Source organism: Ammospiza nelsoni, chromosome 7 (genome assembly GCF_027579445.1).
Source record: "Ammospiza nelsoni isolate bAmmNel1 chromosome 7, bAmmNel1.pri, whole genome shotgun sequence".
Classification (NCBI taxonomy): domain Eukaryota; kingdom Metazoa; phylum Chordata; class Aves; order Passeriformes; family Passerellidae; genus Ammospiza; species Ammospiza nelsoni.
In genome coordinates, this window is record NC_080639.1 from 11542676 (window position 1) to 11565130 (window position 22455).

Genomic DNA, 22455 nt, shown 5'->3' on the forward strand with positions numbered 1-22455 from the left:
GAATTCTGGTAGGTCTCTCAGAGTTTAATCTTTTTTGGACATAACTATTCCTAAATGCATTAACATCTTATTTATTCCATACACGTTCTGTCACATCTTACTTCTAAAGTTATGAGAATTATGTTTTTCTTACTACAAAGACTAACTCTTTTGAGATAGAATGTGAAATTGTCCAGAATATTGGTTTTGAGCTTGATCGAGTAGTTTTTCATTGTTTTCATCAACTCACTTCAGCAATCTTTTTTGTTTGGCATCACAAGGCATTTCTTTATAGCATTCAGGACCATTTTTGTCCTTCTTTTTCACTCTTTCTCCTATTTTTCAAAAATACATGACTCTGAAGTTTTGATCACGACTAAGGGGCTGACTTACCAATGCCATATGAGACCAATCTTTCCAAATTATTAAGTCATGTTTTGCTTTCCTTTTTCCATATAGCATAAACCAGAATGCAACTCAGAGGAGTATGCTAAGTTTTTCTGTAGACCAAGACATCCTGACTGCTACTTTTTTGATACCTGGATACACAGCTCATGTGTCTGGTCGTTCCTATGAATATCCAAGCATAAAGCCTGCAGTTTGCATAAGTTTTCACAGTGAAGGGAGAAGAATCTGTTGTTTGATTTATGAGTTTGAGTGAAAGTACCATGAATTAAATACATCTGATTGATAGGGATATTACTAATGTTTTATATATATAAAAAGGTCATGAGGGAAGGAGAAGGAGAAACTCAGTCACCATCCATTACTCCATCCATTACTTTATTGTCTTAAGTGCTGGAGGAAAAAAAAAAGACATTGTACTCTTGTTTTCTGCCTCCTGATTTGTTAACTTGAGTTAATTTTATTCGCTCTTGAGTAGGTTTTCCACAGCTGTCTCCTTTTACACTTGATCTTCCTGCTTGATACAGTCCCAGGCAGACCCAGCACACATGCTGCTCAGCTGCTGTGTGTGTCCTTCAGTCCTGTTTAATTGGTGCACAGTTTGCACTCTTTGCAGGGATTGCACAAGGACAGAATTTGTGCAGGCAAGGTGCCAGAGCACGGTTCCCTGGGAAGGCAGATGTTCCGTCTCAGCGGTCGGGTGGCTGGCACAGTCCTGCCGAGGGAGCACAGCAGAGATCTGTGCCTCCTTCTCAAATCACACACACAGTTACTGCCCCGCCAAGTTAACTGCCTCCGATTTTTGAAGTGAGCTGGGGTTTTTTTGCCATTCATTTGGAAATAATTTGAAAGCCAAACAAGCAAAGCACATCAAAATAATTGCAACCCTGGGTAAAAAGGGAAAAGAACTCTACTGAGGCTTAGAACACCTTGTAAATTGCTTCTCAGTTAAGACATTCATGAAAGACACACACAGCAAAACGCTGTCATCTGAATTTAAAAAAAAAAAAGAGTATGATGATTGTGCTTGTTAATTGTGTTTGTTTTCTTATGACTAATTTATTTAGGACAATTGAGAAAGCTAAAGCATTTGAACTGATTTTCCATTTGTTTGGCTATTAAAGTTCCTCTGTGAAATGTATGTTTACTTAAAGCATCTCCAGCTACCCATTTACAATGTATTTGCTAAATTAGTTAAGAGACTTTAATTGGGCACTGGGGATTTGTTGTGTTATCCCCAATTCTGTTTACTAAAAATACATGAGAACAGTGAGCAATTTATTTATAACCTTATTATATGAGACCATTACCAACATCAGATTTTTTTCTTAACATATTTTTAATTTGCATTGACAGAGTTCAAGTCATGTTTGCTTTTCTTTCTGTTTTTATTAGAGCAGCCTAAAAACTGTTGCTAGTCAAATACAATGGAACCACATATTTTATTTGGAACAGTTTTCATAATATTTGGAACAGCGATCATAGATGTGGACCCCCCCAAAAAAAGCAACAATATTGAATCACCGTAAGAGAATGCTGTCTTTCTTTTGCATCCCATGAAGGTAAATAGTTTGAGAAGGTAAATATATTTGAGGTTAAAAATGCACTGTACTTCATTGGCATTATCATCAAATAGACACTTCCTTATTTTGATCCCATCCTTGCCATTTCATAGCAATTACAATACAACAAACCAATAAAACTCCTATGGCAGGACTTTGGTTCCAGTGCCCCTCTGAGACAGGCACACCTCTTCAGACAGCCACTCAGAGCCAGGATCAAGTTGTGTTACTCTTAGAACAATGTCCAGGCACATCTCACCCAGAGCCTGGGGAAACTCACTGGACTGCCAGGCCAAGGAAAGTGGTTCCTTCCCAGGCAGCAGCATGTAATTGAATGTTTCAGCTTTCCAGAACTAATTTTTCCTGTCTTGTTAAATGCAGTTGCTTTAAGAGAATTTTCACTCCAGCTGACACTGATCTGTTGTGATGGGATGAGTGAGTAAGTTAACAGCTGTAAATGTTAACAAGTAATTTATTTAAGCTGTTGTAGAAGTAAGTCTGCTTTTATGGTAGGGGAAATCAACACCATACTCTCTAGGCCAAATATTTTTGCTGAACATAACGTTGTTTGAAGCTTGAATTATTTTCCATAGCCCAAAGAACAGTGTTCTGTTATTATATAAAAAAAAATTGTAGTAATTTTTCAAAGGACTGTGTAGCCCTGGTACATGAGGGTAGTCCTGAACTGGTGTGAATTAATATGAATGTCCACTTCAATTGAGCTATTCCACTTTACACTAGCTGACTTCCCAGACAAATATGTATTGTTCAGTGAAAAAGAAAACATTAAGAAAAACAAAATACTTCAGAAGGGGACATAAAAGAGAGGAAGTATGGTCATCAAAGACCGACTCTTGTCGTCCTTCAAAATACATGCAAGGTAATGTTTCTTCCTCTTTTCTTGCAAATTATTTTAATCTGCAGAAATTATTGTATGTCACAAAACTTCAGACTGTGCATCACTTCATCGAATTTAAATTTGGGGGTTAATTTACCTTTCTAGCTACCTTAACATCAGAAACTTGTCTTTGAACCTGGCCAGTTTTAGTTCTACTCTTTGATTAGATCTATCCTTGTTGTTTGTGGAATGCTAAACTTTATCCCTTATTCTGAGAGCCTAAAATTAATGACAACCTGTGTGCAGAACCAAGGACTTCTTGTAAGACCACAAATTCTTTCTACTGAGCTAGGACCTGGTTTGATTTTTAGAACACGTTCAGAATAGTTTTACTTAGGTTAGGACTTTTGTAAGTGTTCCAAGCACATGGAAATAAAAGTGAAAAAAGCTTAATGAGTCGTTTTGGGGTTTATGGCTGCAATCAAAACCTTAGAAAGAATAGAGGTAATAAACCAATTGATATTACTGTACATCTTGGCATAAGCAGCACCGGGGAGGGTTTTTACCTGACTGTGATGGAAACTTACTGCTAAATCTTATGTTCAAGGACTAGAAATAAAAATTAATACACTTATATGATTTTTCTTAAAAGACCATATATATTCAAAAATGTATAACAGCAGTGGGAAAATTTGGAGACAGATTTAAATAGTGAAGATGTTTAAATCGCTGCATTGATTTTTATGTTATTTACTTACATGTTATTTCACATAGCTTAAAGCAAATGTAGTTTTAAGTCCTGGGCAAGATAAACACTGGTTAGAAATTTAAAAAAAAAAAAAAAAAAAAAAAAAAGGCAAGTAAAAATGGCAAACATTTCACAGAGCTTATCAGGAAGTGTCAAGAGCAGCCTTCTTGGTGAACAAAGAGTTTAGCAGCAGCCAGCAGCTAATACACTCACAATGCCATCTTGACAAATTTAGCACTCCAAATCCTGAGAGGCCAGATTTATACCCATCTGGCAGTACTGAGAGACAAACACTCATGTATCAGATGTGCTGCAGAGCTCACGTTCCTGTGCAGAAAGCAGCAGCCATCCTGTTTGATCTCAGCTCTCTCCGAGCACTGCGCATTTCCTGATTTCCTTGTCCTGAGCATTGTGCTCTGCCTCAACAGGGGACACACATCCAGCCACCTGGGCCTGCTGGAGAGCACTCACAGCAGCCCATAGGCAACGGGGGGAAGCAAGCTGATGCCAACAATATTGAAAAGTGCCTACAAAGGACAGGAGAATACGTTTGCTTTTGTGGCACGAGTGAACAAGTGCAGCTTTACAGCAGAGAGGAAGCAGAGATGACAGACACCTGTAGGCTGGCTAACACTGAGCTTCAAGGGATGAAGCTAGGGTTATAGTTGAGTTCCAGGGAGTTTCTTGCACAGGAAATATATTTGCAGTAATGGAGGAGAATCCATCAGTGCTGGTTCCAGTCTTTCCCAGGTGCATAATTTCATTTCTATACAAAATGCAATGGCAGAGGATCACAAAACAGGATCTGATCTGCTCATTTTCTTCCTGTAGTAGGAAAGCCAGGCAGCAGAACAGCACTCCCTAAGCAGGTAACTTCTTGACCAAAACTGATCTTAGCAGAAGTTCATAGAGTACCAGAATTCTTACTTTATCCAAGAAATATGAATAATGCTCTCCACATAGATTTGGGGGTTTACTGATTAGATCCCTGACTGGAGGGTGTCTTTCTTTAACTCTTCCAAAGTGTCTGAAATGAATTATCTGTTTCCATGTAAGAATTACTCCTTATGTTTCTCATGTTGTTCACAGGGGATCTGTGCCATTTAAGAGTCATTTTTATCACAACAAGAAAGCCCTGTAGTGAGAAAAAAAAAGTACCATTTGCCATGAAATTAATTTCTTCTAATAAAAAATGCCCCTTTTTCAGTGTAATTAGAACTCAGTCTCATCTGAGGCTATCAGGAAGCTTTCTTGAAAAGGAAACAGAACTACAAGCAACCCATCCACCAGACTACACAGAGCCACAAGGACCACTTCAATGAAGTCAAGTTACCTTCTGCAAAGGTTAGTCTAAACTTTTGGCCCTGCAATGTCAGGGATGAGGAAGGAAATAGGAAAAGAAAAAAGAAAAGAGTGAAGAAAAAAAAAAAACTGAGGCACACAGAGACTATACAAGAGAGATAATACTGTAAAGATTAACATCTAACTTAATGAAAATGCTCTAGGTATTAACAAGGAAAGAAGTGAACAGAACAGCCAGTAATTATTACCCGGAAAGAATAGTAATAATAATAACAACAGCAACAAGAATGTTATAGTCTCAGTGTTGATTTTGGTAACCTTCAAAGTATAAATTGCATTGTTTCAAGGGGCGTCCTTTCCCAGTATTCAATACCACCCTAGAACAGGCCTTGTGTAATACTGCCATGCTATGAAGTGGAAATGTTTATACATTCATTTGATTTCTATTATACCCACATACCTGCATTTAGAGAGCAGTTCAGTAATGCATAAGAATCTGTAGTTAAAGACTTCAAGTCTTACTTATCTAAGCATGAGTAGCTAGATTTTCAGAGGAACTCGGAAGTTAATTACATAGTTATGACATATTTAAGTTTCTTGCTTTATGTACAGGACTTCAGTCATTAACTTCCCCCTTCAGGCATACCAATATATACCATGCACATACAATATGTATGCCTGTATAGCTCTCTCTCTCTCTCTCTATTGCACACACTCACACTTTCAAATAATGAGTTCTGATGAGCCCTTTGAGGCACACAAATGATTGAAAATATAGAGCACCAAATTCTCATGTTAATGACACCTCTAAAGGGAACAGCAGGAATCAGAAAATAAAACTAGACCAAATGCTCAACCTAACAACTCCCCGGTGTGGTATGGCAGTCTAGGAGAGTATAATAATGAGATCAAATACAAATTTCAATATGAAAAGTGAAAATTCAATATGCAATATGAATAATACAAAATTACATTAGCAAAGCTAGATCTTCTATTAGTAGGATATCTTACAGTATATGAATCCAGCTACTTTATGCAACTTACCCAGGCTCTTTTATATTTCCTAATTTTGTCTTATGGTAAAGTAGTTATTTTCATGTAAACCAGAACACTTCAGAGGCAGCAAAAAGCCATATTAGCAGAGTGCCCAACCTCCACCTTCATTCCTTCTCTTCAGAGCTGGCTGCAGAGTGTGGCTGCACAGACACTGTCCACACAGAGCCAATACAGGGCCTAGACCTGCCTTGAGCAGCACCACATATGAGTAACACCAAAACAGGGCAGAGGCAGCAGTTGAGAGGGAAACTCAACCATCATCTTATTGCAGCTGACAGCAACACTTTCCTGGGAAAGCAAACATGCACAGGCTACAGCTGCTGCTGAACAAAAATCCTTCACATAAACAAAATTAATCCCTATGGTACGCAGATACCCTTTTTGAAGAGAAACTCTTCTTTTGTTTGATATGCAGTCCTCCGAAATCCCCTAAAACCACATTGTAAGGGAAAAAACATAATAATTCAATTTTCTTCTGATATATCAGTAAGTAAAACTAAAGGTTCATCATGCATTGTTTGCTTTTGAAATGAAGGCCAAAGAACATTGCAGTAGCATACCTTAAAGCAGCCACAACACTTGACAGGATGGGGTGTCCCTGGCCTTTATGGACACCAGGGATGTCAAGTCTCCTCCTGCTTCTGTCTAGAGCCATTCTGTGCAGCACAGTGCTGGGAGGCTTTGCCTGCACTATTTGCTCTCATTTGTATTTCTGTATTGCATTTGGCATAGTAGGGAACAGTCCTCAGCAATTTATTTTCTCCAGCCATGCTGTTCAGCTCCTCTCACCCCTGGGGACTGAGAGGAAATCTTTGACAGGTAGACAGCTCCCTGTGTATTAAAACAAACAAAAAAAATTCCCTAATGTCAGCCAGAAATCAGTAGTTGGCCAACTGCAGTAAACACAGTGAAGTAAGAGAAGCAGCAAAAGGAAGATATTTACTAACACACCTGAGTGTGCAAGGGGGACTGGGGGGTTGCCATATTGGTATCTTTGTCCTAGGTGAGATTTCCTGCTGGGGTGGCTAAAGCTGTACTCAGAGCTTTAATTTCTATTAGCTGGAGTAATTTATTCTAGTCAAATAAAAATGTCACTGATGAAAACTGCTGCTGCTGTCATGCCGATTGTTTGCAGCACTGACGCGTGCCAGCACCAGCTTTAATGAAGTTGTTTGGTTGTTTCTCAAAGAAATGTTGCTCAAAATGATACATCGTTTGAAAACTACCAAACACCATGAACAATAATCTTTCTGGCATAAAAATATCCACCCTTGTAAAGAAGAAAGCAGAAGATCAAGACATTTTAGTTCCAAATATTTACTTTGGCCAAATGATTTTATTCAAACAGCAACAGAAGACATCATAATATCATTCAAATCTTTGCATATATTCCATAATGCTGTGCTCAAGCACTAAATTCCACATGGGCATGAAAATAAAAAATATATAGCTGGGCATAAAACTGTGGATTTTCTTTCCACCATAAATGATATTCACAATCTTTTTAATAACAAGGGCTTTCAGGAAAAAGAAAAAAAAGGAGAGATAAACTATTATATTAAGCTATCTAGTTCAGTACAGGAATAGCTAACAAATAGGTAAAATTTCCTGCATAAGAATTTATTGTAAGAAATTGAATAGTAAATCTGGAGGCCTTGAACTTGCAGGCATTCCAGTAATTTCAAGTTTTGCATTTGAGAAACAACACTGCCTTCATTATTTTCTACTTCAGTGATTCTGAGCAGGAAGAATTTAGGTCAGCAGTGAGCCTGAGTTACTGCTGATAACTCAACAAATAAAATTCTGCCCTATACTTCATTCTAGGGAAAATAGGGGAGCACAGGGCAAGGAAATTACCTATCTTTTAAGACAGGTAGGAGACAAGAATCTGCTTGCCGCTGCATTTGTATTTAGAAATTACTTTTGAAGGCACAGTAATGGGCTTTCCACATGGAGCGTGAGACACGTAAGGCAGCATCAGAGACCTGGCCAGGCTTGCCTCTGTTGGTCCATGGCATGTGAACCTCATGTTCAGATAAATTAACAGGTATATTTGGGAGATCTGCTATAAGAATTAACTAAATGGTGGTAAGAAATTGCTTTAGCTAGGGTAAATATGGCCATGACTTAGAAGTACAAGAGGAGGAATTTATTTTCCTGTGGTGGTAAGGGTCTTTTTAACTATTTTTTACTTTTCTCCCATAAGTTTAGTGCATTCATATATGTTGCTAGTTTGGCAATATATTTAAAAATAACTGTCTATAATAAAACATTGTTGAATTTATACTACACTGCTGTAGTTGTGCAGTCTCAGAACAACTGTATGTAGAGGTAAAAGTCTCCTCTCATTCCTCAGTTCTCTGGTCTGAGAAAATAGTTTGCTGTCCTCCATGGAACACCAATATATGTGAAATAACACATGGTCAAAACCATTTAATTTAGTCCATCCTTAGTCCTGGTGGCACCTGCCAGCTTTTCAGTTGTGAACATCCCAGTGAAATCACCAGGATTTAGGCACACTCTTCTGCTCTGCCTGTCATTCAGCATGGGTGAGCATAAAAACTGAGGACCCAACCGTGTAGAAATCAGGCCTCACACTGTAGTTAAATTGCCTTGTAAGTTTTATTGCTGTTTATACTTCCATTTCTTTCTTTTACTGTCTGTCACCACTTATTTTTTTTCATCTATATATGAAATATAGAACTTTTTTTAAAACTGAGTTTACCTAAGTGCTGTTTCTTGATTGTAAAGGAGAAAAACTAAAAACTGTAAGGAAAAGCTGTTACTCCTCAAGTACTTCTTCTTTTAAAAACATCCAAGATATTCATTATGTTACTTAAATTTTAATTAGCCATTTTCGTTGTGCTAAGAAAATGTCTATTTTATTGTGAGAACAAGCAATTTAGGAGAGCATGACACTATCTTTAGAAAGATGGCTACTAGTTCTTTACAGGAGAAAATAACTCTCACATTAGGAGAGGAAAGTTATGCTGAAGTGTTTAGAACTGCACAATGTACCTTGAACTGGCACAGAGCAAATAAAGGCTTTGATGTTTTAATGTGTGCTCCTGCTACTAGGGGTTCTGTGTTGCCAGACAGCACAAACACTTAGGAGAATCTTTGCACTTTTAGTTTCACTTCAAGGTGAATTCCCAGCCCCATCAAATCAGCAGGTTGAAGAGAATTTGCTTCGGTCAGGATTACTCCTAAGTCATTTGTCCAACCTTTCTTCTTAACTCTTCATGTTCCTTCAATTTTCTTTTCGGTGAAGTCAAATTGCCAGTCATATACTAAACATTTGAGGTGCTTAATCATATTTGATTTAAAATTAAGTGCTTTGAGAGGTTTACTTTTGAATTTCCAATCACCAAAAGCAGATCACAAAATTCTTCATTTGCAGTGCATAAGAAAAGAATTACTTCTACAGAAGCAAGGTTCCTGTCTCAGCCCTTGCATCCTTATTACATTAAATAAAAATAAATTTGTGCTTTATGGTAGTATTGCAAGAAAACCCCAGCTCTCTCCTAGCTAAGACACACTGTTAGAATGAGATTAATTTTACCCAAAAAAGTGTGAGATCATTTGATTATTGAAATAATGTGGTAGAAATTTTTATAGTCAAACATACTTTATTAGAATGTCTTAAATGGACACAGCCAAGTGAAAAGGCACATTTCTAGTTTAGTAAAGTGAAATTATTCTGTGAACTACTGGAAAGAATTGATTTTTGTGTCTTTTGTAACAGAAGTGTAGAAAAATTTAAAAGCTTTAAAAGGCCTATTATTTCATCCAACACATAGCAATATTTTCACAAAAGCTTTGTTGAAGAAAATTTTATCAGCTCGTGGAATAGCATTTTCAATGTTTCATTTATCAAATATTTTGCAATCTGCTGAATTTTAGTATAAGGAATTTTTCTTTTCCTAAGTCTACCCTCTTTCTTCCAACAATTGGGATTCTTTTCAAAATGAAATCCTGAGAATTTTGTTACTGAATTCAAAGTATCTGTGTTTTCCCCCTTAAGGTTTGGCTACTTTTTAATTTTATTTCCTGTAGAGCCATTGTGCAACCCAATTAAAAGGCATTACAGAGCTTTCCAGGTTTAGGACCATTTATCCAGCTGAAGAACTACTGCTGTCAGTAGCCTCTTCCCATTGTTTTCTGCAGGGCTGTGAAGTCAAAATGTGCATATTCATTCCCATTTTAAGCCCATTTCCCCCTTAAATGCTGACATACAAAACTTACCTCTCACAAATTCTCTCTTAGCAACAAATTCTCTCAACCCACAATTCATGTTATAACCACCCTGTGGTTATATAACCCCTGACATTCCTTGGACCCACAGAACCATGCAGAAGTTGCTTTGGTCCACATGTAGACACATCTGCTGGAAATACACCTGGAATTAGCAACTTTAAATGGTGCTTTGAGATCCTTGTCTGAAAAGTTTGACTGAAGTACAAAGTGCCATTACAGTATCTATTATTTTTCCATGAACACAATTCAAAGCAGCAGTAAAAGAACAGGCACAACAAATTATATAAAGAGAAGGCAGAGGAGGAACAGGAATTTTTCTTCCTAAAATACTGTTATGCTTTCTGGCTCACACTGAGCACCTGACTAAATATCGTCAAATCTGTTCTCCCAATCCTTTATCATCAGTTTGAGGAAGGAGTGAATGGCTGAAAACACCCTAACCTGGTCTCTAAACTTCTGATCTATGGACAGATGTAGAAAATTTTTTTCTGATTTTTTCTGGTATCATCTGCATTTCCCATATTTCTGGCACCATTACTCATTTCTGTCTTCCATTCTATGCATCACTGAGGAAATATCTTTTAAAAAGGGAAGAAACAGCAGCAAGCTGGGAAAGCAGAAGCAATCAGTCAAATCCGTTTGGGGCCTCCTACAATGTAAAAACAATTATTGTTCAACTTAGCACAGCAAAAACCTGGTGCATGTTTATCTAGGTTCTGCCTTTCTGATGCCTTGCTTGAGTGTTGTTTTAATGCATTTTCACGGTTGGTTGATCATTTTCATCATTCACTTCAAATGTGCACTGATGTGTCATTAATTAATATTAATGACAAGTTGTCATATAAGTGCAAAAGACTGGGAGCCTATACATGCTTCATTAAGCTAATATAGCTTAAGAAATTAACTGGACTCCCAAACATGTTAGCTATTGGCTCCAGTAAGAGTGAGTACTTAAGCCTCAACTAACTTAGTGTCAAGTATACTAGAAAGATGGGGAAAAATGAATTTTGAAAAATCTTTAACATTCCTAACAAAAAAATGTAATGTATCTTTTAGTGCTGAATCTTCCTGTAAGTGTTGGAATTTCTAGTTATAGGAATACACACAGAGCTGTTCCTCCCAGGAATCTACCCTTAATGTGTTAAACTCAAAGGCTGCTACATCTCTGTTGCAGAAACACAGAGATTATAATCCCAAATTACACAGTTTTGGTATCTCCAATTTAGTTGCAAGGTATTTTGGAGATATCTTTGTACAGGGTGTAAAGCTCATGTTAGCTATTGTGTAAGACAGAAGTTGTCTGGTTCCATGAAGGCCTAGAATTAGCCTTGATTTCTGGTACTAGAGTAGATAGTTAATTGTGAATAGAGATATATGGTTAGAATCCGCATATTTGGGTTTGGAAAGGAGAACAGCACACAGTTAAACAATTAGATTTCATATGTTATTTCCTATGTAATTTTTATTACTTGGAAATTATGTTTTGTCAGGGACCTCAGCATAGAGAGATGGCAATAGAGGATTCAGTTCTGGAAGGGGCTCCCTAAAATATCAAGTCAGTCTCAGAAATTATGTTTAAACATGATCATAAACTAATCAAGCTTAATATCTTAGGTTTATTACAAAGCTTTAGAAAGCTGTTCTCACATCTGAAGATTAGAATAATTATTTTAATATATTCCTAAATGTATTCGTGGCCGTTTGCTTCTGTGTAGTCAGTCTTTGGCTAATGCACCAATTCCATTTCCCTGGTGTTTATCCACTGATGTAGTTAGAAAGAGTTCTCCAGCCAGTTCTCATTTACTGTATTTTTAAAATGTGTGTATTTTAGCTCTCCTCATCCTGATCAAAGGAAAGTTTGAAAATTAAAAATAGATGGAATAAAAGGAGGATTTCAGTGGATTTGCTTTTTCTTTTAATTTAGCAGCTCAGGTATCAGTTAATGCTAAATTTCCTGTTTGCTCAGACGGGATCAGGCCTTCTGAGCAAACCGTGTTTCCCATTGCGCTGATCTTTTCAGATGAGAGGACTGACTGAACAGCTGATACAGCCACTTCATGGTCTTTGGGTGTGCAGGCAAAGCAAAATTAAAGCTCTAGGAAGGAACTGATGTTATTTCTGGAGAAGTCACACTTCTGTCCAAACTGGATATCCTATGATGCTGGGAATTTTGTTACTCAACCTAGAGTCTCAGATTAGCATCACAGCCAATACATAACTATAGGACAATACATAACTATGCTGGATTTTTTCCTTCTGCACTGGACAACTAGCAGGACTAAAATTATAGCATGGTGGCACCTTTGAGGGAAGTAGATGGACTAAAAGCTCCTGGAAACTGTGCTGCTAATGGCATGAGAAGAACCTAGGTCAAGTGATACTACAAAGGCATCATTTTTCCAGGAACTGACAAGATTTGCTGGCTGAGTCAATCAAACCATGTTCCACAATGGCAGATGGAAAGGAAATTACTCTTGCTGAGGCTTGAGAAACTTTCTTTAGCCAGCTCTATCTCTTGCCAAAGTCTGGCAAGTTCAGCTGAATGGCAGCTGCAGGCTGACTGCCCAGGTCCTGTTTAGCAAGGCAACAGAGGCTTTTTTCCTGATTTAATCAGCACTCAGCTTCAGAATGCAGAGTACTCACAAGAACTCAGTCCTGCTGTGTTAATCAGAGACTCTCCTTGTTGAATTAACATGCATTGTCTGAATAAGTACTTTCTCCCAGTGACTTTGACTTTTCCAGGATAAGCAGTTCAGCAAACTGGAACAGAAGTGCTGCAGACATCCATAAGATAATATATGCAGAGTGGTGTGATAATAGAGATGAAATAAACAGTCACTATAGTCGATTTCCCAGAAGGATGCAGCACCACAGACACTTTCAGCAGGAACATCAAAAGTCAGTCAGCCAAGCTGAAAATTAACTACAAGCAAGAACAGACTTCAGTGTCATGGAAAACACAGAGAGCAAGCTGCAGAGTGATGCTTTAAAACACAGGATTAAAATGCCATTGAAAGCTATGAATTCCTGTGCTTCTTTCCATAAATTGAGAGACTAATAAAATGATGGCACCTAGTAAAATAGTTGGAATATAAGAATGCACTTAGGTTCTTTTTGCTTTCTGTTATTCTTCACACTTCTGGGAGTAAAGACATTTTGGGGGAAAGGAAGGGAAGAATTTTTCACAAACGTAATCAGGATCCTTCTAGCACATATTAACTCTCTTCACATTTTCTCAAGATGTGGTCAAGAAAGAGAGCAGTAAATGGCATTTTAGTTTTGCTAACTTTGTCAGCTCTAACTTAGAGGGTTTATCTCTGGTCTAATGATACTTAGAAAGATAAGACTTGACCTTTATGAGAATTCTATCATTCTAGAGAAAATTGCTTGGTGTAAGAGGAACCTCATGGAGCTCAAATGCCAAGGGAATATGTGAAATACCAGGTTTTCATGTGGAGTTTGCACAGCTGTCATGCTGGTTTGACTTCAGCCACAACTCTGAATAACAGGAAAACAACTTTGCATGGAAACTTTTTCTGGCCTTTGGCAAAACACAGCAGTAAGATGCTTTGCCTTAACTTTGACTCTCCCTCTTGTTCATTCCTCTAATTTTTCTGTTCTCTTGTTCTTCCTATGCTTCGTGTATTTTATTTTTTAATTATAATTATGTGACTTACTTAGCATTTTTTAAATATTAAAGTAAGATCTAATATCTTAGGTGCAGTGAAAGGATTCCAGCTCCAACATCAAGCTGAACTGGTTATTTTGTAATTTGATTCATGCTGTAGGAAGAGCTGTAAAACACTTGCACCAAAATCAGATGTTATTTGGTTTTCTGTCACTGATTATAGATGCAGATCAAACAATTAAAAGTTTTGTAAGAAATACAAAACACTGCAGATTATAAATATTAAGAGCACCCAAACTATTTCTGAACTACAATTACAAAAGTCAGAGGATACTTGCTGATAGTTTACATAATGAGACTAAACATAAGATCTCTGTTTTGTGCCTTAAACAATACAATACTTTTCATATTTCTTTTGCCACTTCCTTTGTTATTAGCATTGGTTTAGAGTAAAAATACACTCAAAGAGCAAAAGGAGTCTTGGTACCATGATTAGATTCTGAGACATATCAGTGTGAACTTCTGCTTGAAAAGGAGATTTAAGGTGTGAGATCCCACAGAAGGCACCATCCTCTCAGCAAGACTTTGCCCAATAATCTATTGCACAAGGCATGATGCTCTCTCACACTAAATTTATGTCTCAGGTTAGGCACAAATCTTGTAACTTTCTTAGCCTGACTAATGTATTTTACTTCATTGAGGCTCTGTGATACTCTGAGTCTCTGAAAATTAGTCCAAAAAAATGTTAACTTCTGCATGTATACTGGACAATAAGACTTTGCCTGAGATTCAAAACTACATAAACAAAATTTGAAATATGAAATATAAAACTATGTGAGAAGAACACAATATAAATCCACCAGGAGATAGAAAGTGCATGAAAGGTTTTTGCTGCTGGTGACAAAAAAGAAACAACACATTGGACATGAATGTAAGAAAATGTTTTAAGGTAAGTACGCGTTTCTGGGGAGAGCCTGGTGCTCCCATCAGGCTTTACAGGTTGATTCATTCCAATCCTGTTGACACAACAGAGACTAAATCCCTCATACTTTGGTTTGAATTCACACATTTACCTCATATTTACTCATTTGAAAATGCCATTTCTAACACAAAGCCCTGGAATTTTTTTTTCTAAGAGACTGTTTAAAAACAGACAAGACAGAGAAAAGCATTCAGATTTTAGATATATTTTAGTGTGTTCAGGATTTCCTTAAATGGTTATTGTCTGCTTTATTCCTCACATGCCTGTTTGTTTGGCAACCATGAGCAAAGATTTTGTGCAGTCAATCCTGCTTCTTTTCCATTTGCACTTATTCATATTCTGATAAACTGTACGAGTTGCCTTTATAGCAAAATAAGACTATATAAAATAGTCTCTAATGTTTTACTTCAGAGATCAAATATGTAAATAGGGTGTGAAATAAAGCTTCTTTGATTGCAAGAAATATAGCGAGTCTTGGCTTTCTTGCATGTCCCTAACTGAAATGAAGCTGAGACAATCAAAGAAAGAAATTCCAGCTTCAGCAGGATATGTTGATGAGATATTTTAGTGTCTTTGAACAACTATTTCGAGTTGTATCAACTGCGATGAATATTGGAATTAATTTCTTGTCATTCATGGTGATATCTGAATTTTTATTTCAAGTGATAATTTACAAAAATGTAGAGCTTTAGCACACAGATCATCACATTAACTTAAAGGTGGCTGTTCATGTGCTTAAGCTGTCACACACTGAGTCCTTGGGTGGAAAAGATAAGATAATATTTTACTTTAAGAAAGATCAGGAAAAAACACACTTCTCAAAACCTCAAATTCAAGAAGTACAAAAGATTCTTAAAGCAATATTAAAATATATCGAAAAGGAGCTTAATCCAAAATTGAATAATGTTATTCAGATATATTTAAATTTACTTCAATATGATGTTGAATCAAGCCCATATTACTGAGCTATATAAACACCTATTAACTGATTCATCGCTTAATTATAACTTTGTTTGTTCCTTTGTTATTATATAGTTTCTCCTGATTTATACCAGCAGATCAACACCTCACATCATCACTGTTTTAGTCTGGGTGTTCCAGTTATGTCTAAGTACATGAAAAATCAACCACAGCTTAAACTCACAGATGTTACAAAGGTTATCATAAATTTTAGGAGCAGTTGAATCCACAGATTGTACTTTGCCTTCTCTTGAAGACAGACTGGGGTTGAGCTCTTCTGATAAAATTATCACTCTTGGATCACCTTTTCTCACCATCTTTGCTACAGTACCATCATCTGTGCAGCTGGTGCCACTGAATTTGAGTTATTCTTCAGTCACACTACCAACTGGATGAGATAAATTAAATCAATATTCTTCTCCTTAGAGATGAAATTAATTTAGCAATTTATAACATAATGTTGTAGACATTCTTTTCTTTGTCCAGTTCTACACTACAATGCATCAAAGTATTCTGCTTGGCATTTGAATTAACGTAACTTAATTTGTGAGCAACAACTCCTGCTGTCATAATGAAATAATTCAGTCTTTGATTTCAAGTCTATTGCCTAGTCTGGGCATTTTTACCCACTACCAGTGAACTTTGTTTCAGATATCAAAAAACAGAGTAAAAACCATACATCTTAACAGTGTCACTAGTAGTTCTAATGTCTGAATTAGTTCTTTTGATTATTTTTTAAGAAATACCATCTTTAGCTAATTAGAATTCAAGTTTATGCAAAATATTTTCATACCATTTTGTTTGTACTGAATGAAAACATGAGGGCTTTTTTTTTCTGGCTGAAAAGATGCCAGCAGGAGCAGACTAATGAGCCCCAACAAGAGAACATTTGTACAGCTGGAGTCTGAATGTTAGCAAGCTGCTTGTTTTTGATTGACACTGTAACAGTCATGGTGGTGGAAGGTGATCAATAATACACCCTCTGTGACAATGTAAATAGTATCATCCAAGAGAGATTCCCAAGCAAAAATATTCAGAGAGTCAGCTCAATTAGGGTAAGCATACAAGACCTCAGATCGTTCTTCTAAGTGCCTTACCCTTTGGTGTTTCCAAATTTAATTAAAAAATGGGTTCATCAGTGCCTTGTTTAGAGCATTCAGGATTGCTCTGGTATATGGTAGGCAGGAAGCATGATAATAAATAAGAACATATTTTAGAATTAATAGTTATTAAGCTCTTAAAATATTAACTTTGAAAAACGATTTTTTTATCTTGCTGTTTACTTTGAGTTAGATCATTCCTCACATCAGCTTCAACCTGTTGTGTATTTAATACACAGAGGAGTGACTGTTCATTTTCATGCTGACATATGCAGTAATGTACATAATCCAGATTATTCAAAAATTTTACAGGATGTGTCTACATGATCTTAATTCAACTCCAACAGAGACAGCTTCCTTAGAAACAAGTAAAATAGAACCCCATCTGAACAGAGGGCACAATGGTTTGTCACTATTGCCAAAACTTTGGGGTTTTTCTAAGCAATGCAGGAATATTCCTGGAATGAGACGCTTTAAAAAGAAAAGAAGGAAAAAAATGAGCACATGTAAGGCAACTTGAAGAAGAGATAGAAATACTTAGAAGGATGGATTAATCTAAAGGGCAGAAGATAAGTAAGATTAGGAAGGTATGAAGGCATGAAGGCTACATATATAGACCATGAAGAGCTTCAAGCAATGCTTTTTTGTGTTTTGCCCACAGCTGGAGCAATAAGATTCAATAGTTTGGAGAAATAGAGGGTTTTTTCATTTTTATTGTGCTTTTGGAGTATTTAATGCCTCACTAGACCTAAAAAACCCTAGGGTCCCATGCTCATTTCAATTCAATTAAGATATACAGGCTGTGCAAAATATATATCGATAGGGAGCCGCATTTTCAGAAATAACTGCTTATCTGTGCACTTTTTAGCTCATTATAACAGGCTCATGGAATCCAACTTTAAATAAAGGCTGTTGGTGGACTAAATTACAGCACAGTATCAAGAGACTTCATGAACTAGATATATTCCATTTTATTAAGCTTTCATTATATATACTATGAGTCAGCAAAATATTCAGGCCCTGCTACCCCAGACTCCTGGTGCTTACTCTAAATCTTGAAGGTAAATATTTTTTGCCAAGGGCACCCAGTAAATGAACTGTAGGTTTTGGCCCTCTCCCTGTTAAAATAGACTTGACAGAGTGTCTGTCTCACAGACATTTTGAATCTCCTTCCAGAAAGCTGCCAAACACCCAGAGAGACAGCAGCATCCTTGCTTCCATGCTCTAGGCATCGCCCTTCCATGACAGTAGCTTTCCATGCAAATACACCAACTGCCGAAGGCTTTATTTTCAAGATGAAAAAGTGCTTTCTAAAAATTCTGAATAAGTGAACAAGTTATTCCTCCTGTTAAATTACTAACTCTGGTTTGAGGTGAAGAAGGGGGCTTTGTCCCGAAGACCTCCCACAGTGAGAGTGATGCTGCTCTGCCTCTTTCCCTGCATAAGGCCTCACTGTCCAAGGGACTGTCACTCAACATGCTATGGCTGGTTTATATTGTGAACATGCTGCTCTAGCCAAAAGGTGAAAAAAATGCTCCAACTCTGATGATGCTTGTGGGAACCCTGTACTTCTTTAGATTTCTGCCTCTGCCAGATCCTTGAAATCAGCCCAGATTTGCGAGGTGTGGGGAGGCCTGCCAGGGAATGACAGCACATCTTGGGCAAACACAATTAATATCTGATGTGGGTTTTAGTCTTTTGCTCTCACTGCATCTTCTCCAGCCATGAGAAGGTCACTTATCAACATCACAAACAGCCCTCAGCATGTGCAGCTCAGGGACCCTGCCAAAATGAAGTCCCTTCTAGCCTGAGGTGCCAGCCCCTCAGCCAGGCAGTCCAAGCAAGCAGGGCAGCATTTTGGGGGGCAGCATTAAACCAACAGCAAGCAGGGGATGGGTAACCCTTCTGTGTGATTTTTGGGGTGACACTGGAGGTACAATTAACAGCAAAGAAGGCTTCAAGCATCAGCAGTTTATTGTTCTTCAGTAGAACCTTTCACACCCTCCATCCCCCATGCACTGCACCTGTGTGTGCTCTTTTCCCTGTGGTGGTCGATCAGTGCTCCTCAGCACTCCATGGCTCGTTACCTTCAATAGCATTCACCTGTCCTGCACAGCTGTAGCTCATTAGGGATGAGGCTCAGCCCAGCCCCACTCCCAGCCACCACAAACCGCGTCTCTATATTGGGGAGCCCCTGGAGCAGCAGGGAGCTGGTTCTGAGGAACGTGTGCAGTCCCTGGGCGCCCCCTCACGTGAGGGTGAGTGTGTGAGGGGCCTGGACGGAAAGGGACGCTGAGGTTTAGGCGGGGAAAAGTCTTCAAGAAATGGTGTGGAAAAGGCAGCAAGATGGTAGACTGAGGGGGAACAGCCTTTTCAGAGGGAGCTGTCTGGTGGCCTGGGTCACTGTCCCAGCTAGTTGAAGCATCTCCAGTGACAGGAGCCCAGCAAAAAGAAGGGAGAGCGCTGGTGGCACCTGCACGGACCTGCGGCAGCTGGTGAGTGCCCTGTGGTCTTTTTTTCTTTTTCTCTGGAAAGTATAACTGATAGTAAGCATGATGTAAATATAGCTCCAGGGGACAGCAAGGCTCTTCAAATACTTCCAAGACTCAGTTTACTTGTTAAAAATGCACCCAAAATGGTGATGGTGAAATGCAATTTCTTTAAAGGAAAAAGTAGGGAAGGCTTCAGTGTTGGTGCAATTCCTACAAGGCCTGAGTGAGGGACTATCTGATGCTGTTACTTTTTTAAGGGTTTTTTGGAAACACAATGGCAGAGGTAACATTGGAGATCACACTTGCTCCAATTCCTTGAATTGTAACAACTCTAAAATTGCTCTATTTTTTATAATATTTCTGTGTTGTATATGTTAATGTCCCCATACTGAAGGATTCAAGATACCCCCATTGCAAGTAGTTATGGGACTTGATTCACCTTTGAAGTCAACAGAAAAACTGCAGTCAGTTCCTCACAGTGTTGATATTGCAAAGCATATGGAAAAAATTGTATTTAAAATAGCCCTGGTCTGCAAGCTGTAGTGAAAGGTAACTTGAAACTTTAATTTTCAAGATATAGTAATTTCTTTGATTTAACTATAAGATAAAATAATTAGGATCTTACCTTGTTTTTCTGGTTTGCGTTCTGGAATCTTCAGCATCTCTTTTATAACATGAGTTGGTACAAGTATGTTGATGTTACAGTTAAGTCTGGCATTAGAATGATGTGTGATAACATCAGAAAAATAGCACTCAGGGTATCATCTGCTACTGTGATATGTAAACAGAGTATTGGACATATGTACATACACTAACAAATTTGTCTTAATTATCAGCAAAGTGTTAAGTTCTTTACCACGTAAAAACTTTTGGTATACTCTGGTCAGTGATAAAGCATTGTAATCACTTTCTTCCTTACTAAGGAAATTTGTGAATTAATGAAATAATAATTGCTTAAGTAGAAGAAAAAGTGCATGCAGAACAGACACTGCTCGCTTCTAAATGTATTCACCTGGTGTTTCTTAGCTTTATTAAGAAGTTGGCTGTTGTCACATTTCTCAAAGAAATAATCATACTATCTGTTTTGTACATAATGCATGTAAAAAAAAATTGAATACTTAAACCAGGAAAAATACTCTGGGTTAATGAATTGATTTATTATAATTCTGAATTGTTAAAATGAAATATTGCCCCTGGCGCAAAGGTTAAGTGTTATTTTTAACCACTGAATGTCATTCAGATGACTTTCAAAAATATATTGATGCTGAAGAATGTACAATACCAGAAACATGCAAGTATAGATTGTAAGTAGGGGAAAATCACAGAGACATTTATAACAATCCCAGAGATTTCTGATAATTGAGGTCAAATAGAGACATAATAGGATGTGCCATCTGAAGAAAGTAAGGGTGCCTTCTGTCCTGCTGGGGACCTGGAGCGTTCCCTCTGCTCCTACTCTTCACTGCAGCTTTTGAGTTCATCTATCAGAGCCGGGTTTGAAGGCTGTGGTGCCAGTGAGTGGTTGGCCTATGGATGTGCAAATCGCAATCCATTGTCTCCAGCAGCCAGAGGTTTTGAGATGGTCTTTGTTCATTCTTCCTTCTTCCAGACAGAGGTGGAAGACATCTCGGTCACTGCAGTTCAGAACCCTTTTTTCTCTGACACCTGAATGTCACATTCAGTCCCCCTGAATGCAGCAAGCCCTGAATTTCAGTCACTGAGAGCCTGAAGTGTATAATCCTGCTCTTGGACAGCTGACAACAATCACCTCATTGTGTCAGTGTGAGGTGATCCTTGTCTCATCTAGAGATACCTAGACTGAAGAAAATAGTGAGCAATTTTTCTCAGTGGTGATTAGTTCCTGTTTTAGCCCTAAAATGCAAAGAAGAGGGGAAAGGGATGAGGACTGATTTGATTTGTGTCTCATGCTTGCAAATATATCCCTAATTGTGCCTGGACATCCGACATTTGCTGCAACTCACTTGCCATTTTAATGGTATTGAATTTGGCATAGAAAGGGGAAAAGCATGTGGGAGTTACATGGGAAAATTAGAGAAGATAAAGTTAGTGGCAAGTAAATTTAACAGCCAAAATAAACAAACACAAAAAATTACCAATTATTAACCAGACTATCCAACTCTGAATCTCTGATTTCTGTCTTTACCTCTTAATCAGTAACAAAAGGGAATAAGTCCGTTTGTTGCTTTTGGGGGTCACCTTTAAAGGTGATTTATAGTTTATGGTGCTACAGTAATTTCTGGAGAGATATGGGGCAAAGAGAGAGCCCTGAGCCTGTCAAGATTATTGAAAGCTTGATGATGGTGGCATCAAATTAAAGACAAGCACCTTGTATCTCAGGCAGTCCTAGGGTGTGGAGAGTTTAGTTCAAGCATGGCTTAAAGAAAAAGGCCATGAAGCCATGCAATTGAGAGAAAAGTAAAAGGTAGTTGCGAAGCAGTTCCAAAAGCAGTTCCCAGCCTGATTTCTATAAACAATTAGACTCTCTCAGGCATCACTCTATAAACAATAAGGTTCTCAGACAGTCTTCCCATAACAAGTGTAACACCCTCTCTGGGAAAAGATGGCACCCTGGAAACAGATATGGAAGTTTTGGGAGCCTTTCATATCACAGTGGGAACACTGGTTTTATTTTGTGTAAACAATCAACGGTATTGTAAAACAAAAGGAGTGGTTAGAGTTTTCTCTGTTAGCCTATCATGAACCTGGATTTTGGAATATGCATGAAGCTCGTTAACACTATTATTTAAACTGGCTGATCGATCAATAAACCTGAGTTCGATGCATTATAGGATGGTCGTTCTTCCCTCACTTCAACACTAGGGGGAAAAAAAAAGGAGTGTTTTTTATCTAAAGTAGTAAAAAGTATGGTATTGGCTGTCATATAAATTTTTCATTATCCTATCACACTCGGAAATCCTGCATTGCAGGGCCTTAAACTTAAGAGTAAAACAAATTTATTGCAGTGTATCGGTTCTTTAGGGTATTTTACATTTTTTGGTTTTGGCCACTTTTCCAAGCCAGATTTCAGATTTGGTATTAATCTCCCATCTCACTCTTGATGTGAAATTTAGTTTTGCAGGGGATTGGCAGAGATAAATTCAGTTCAAAGGAAGATAGTTTTCCTT

The 22455-nt window shown here is 37.8% G+C and overlaps 1 long non-coding RNA gene across 1 annotated transcript; it reads left to right on the forward strand.

The window, feature by feature from the left end:
* The first annotated feature begins 2466 nt into the window (after positions 1-2466).
* On the forward strand, positions 2467-13773 carry LOC132075690 (uncharacterized). The gene is made up of 3 exons (XR_009418806.1): positions 2467-2826; positions 4740-4876; positions 12168-13773. It is a non-coding gene; the product is annotated as an uncharacterized LOC132075690 (long non-coding RNA).
* The last annotated feature ends 8682 nt before the right edge of the window (positions 13774-22455 follow it).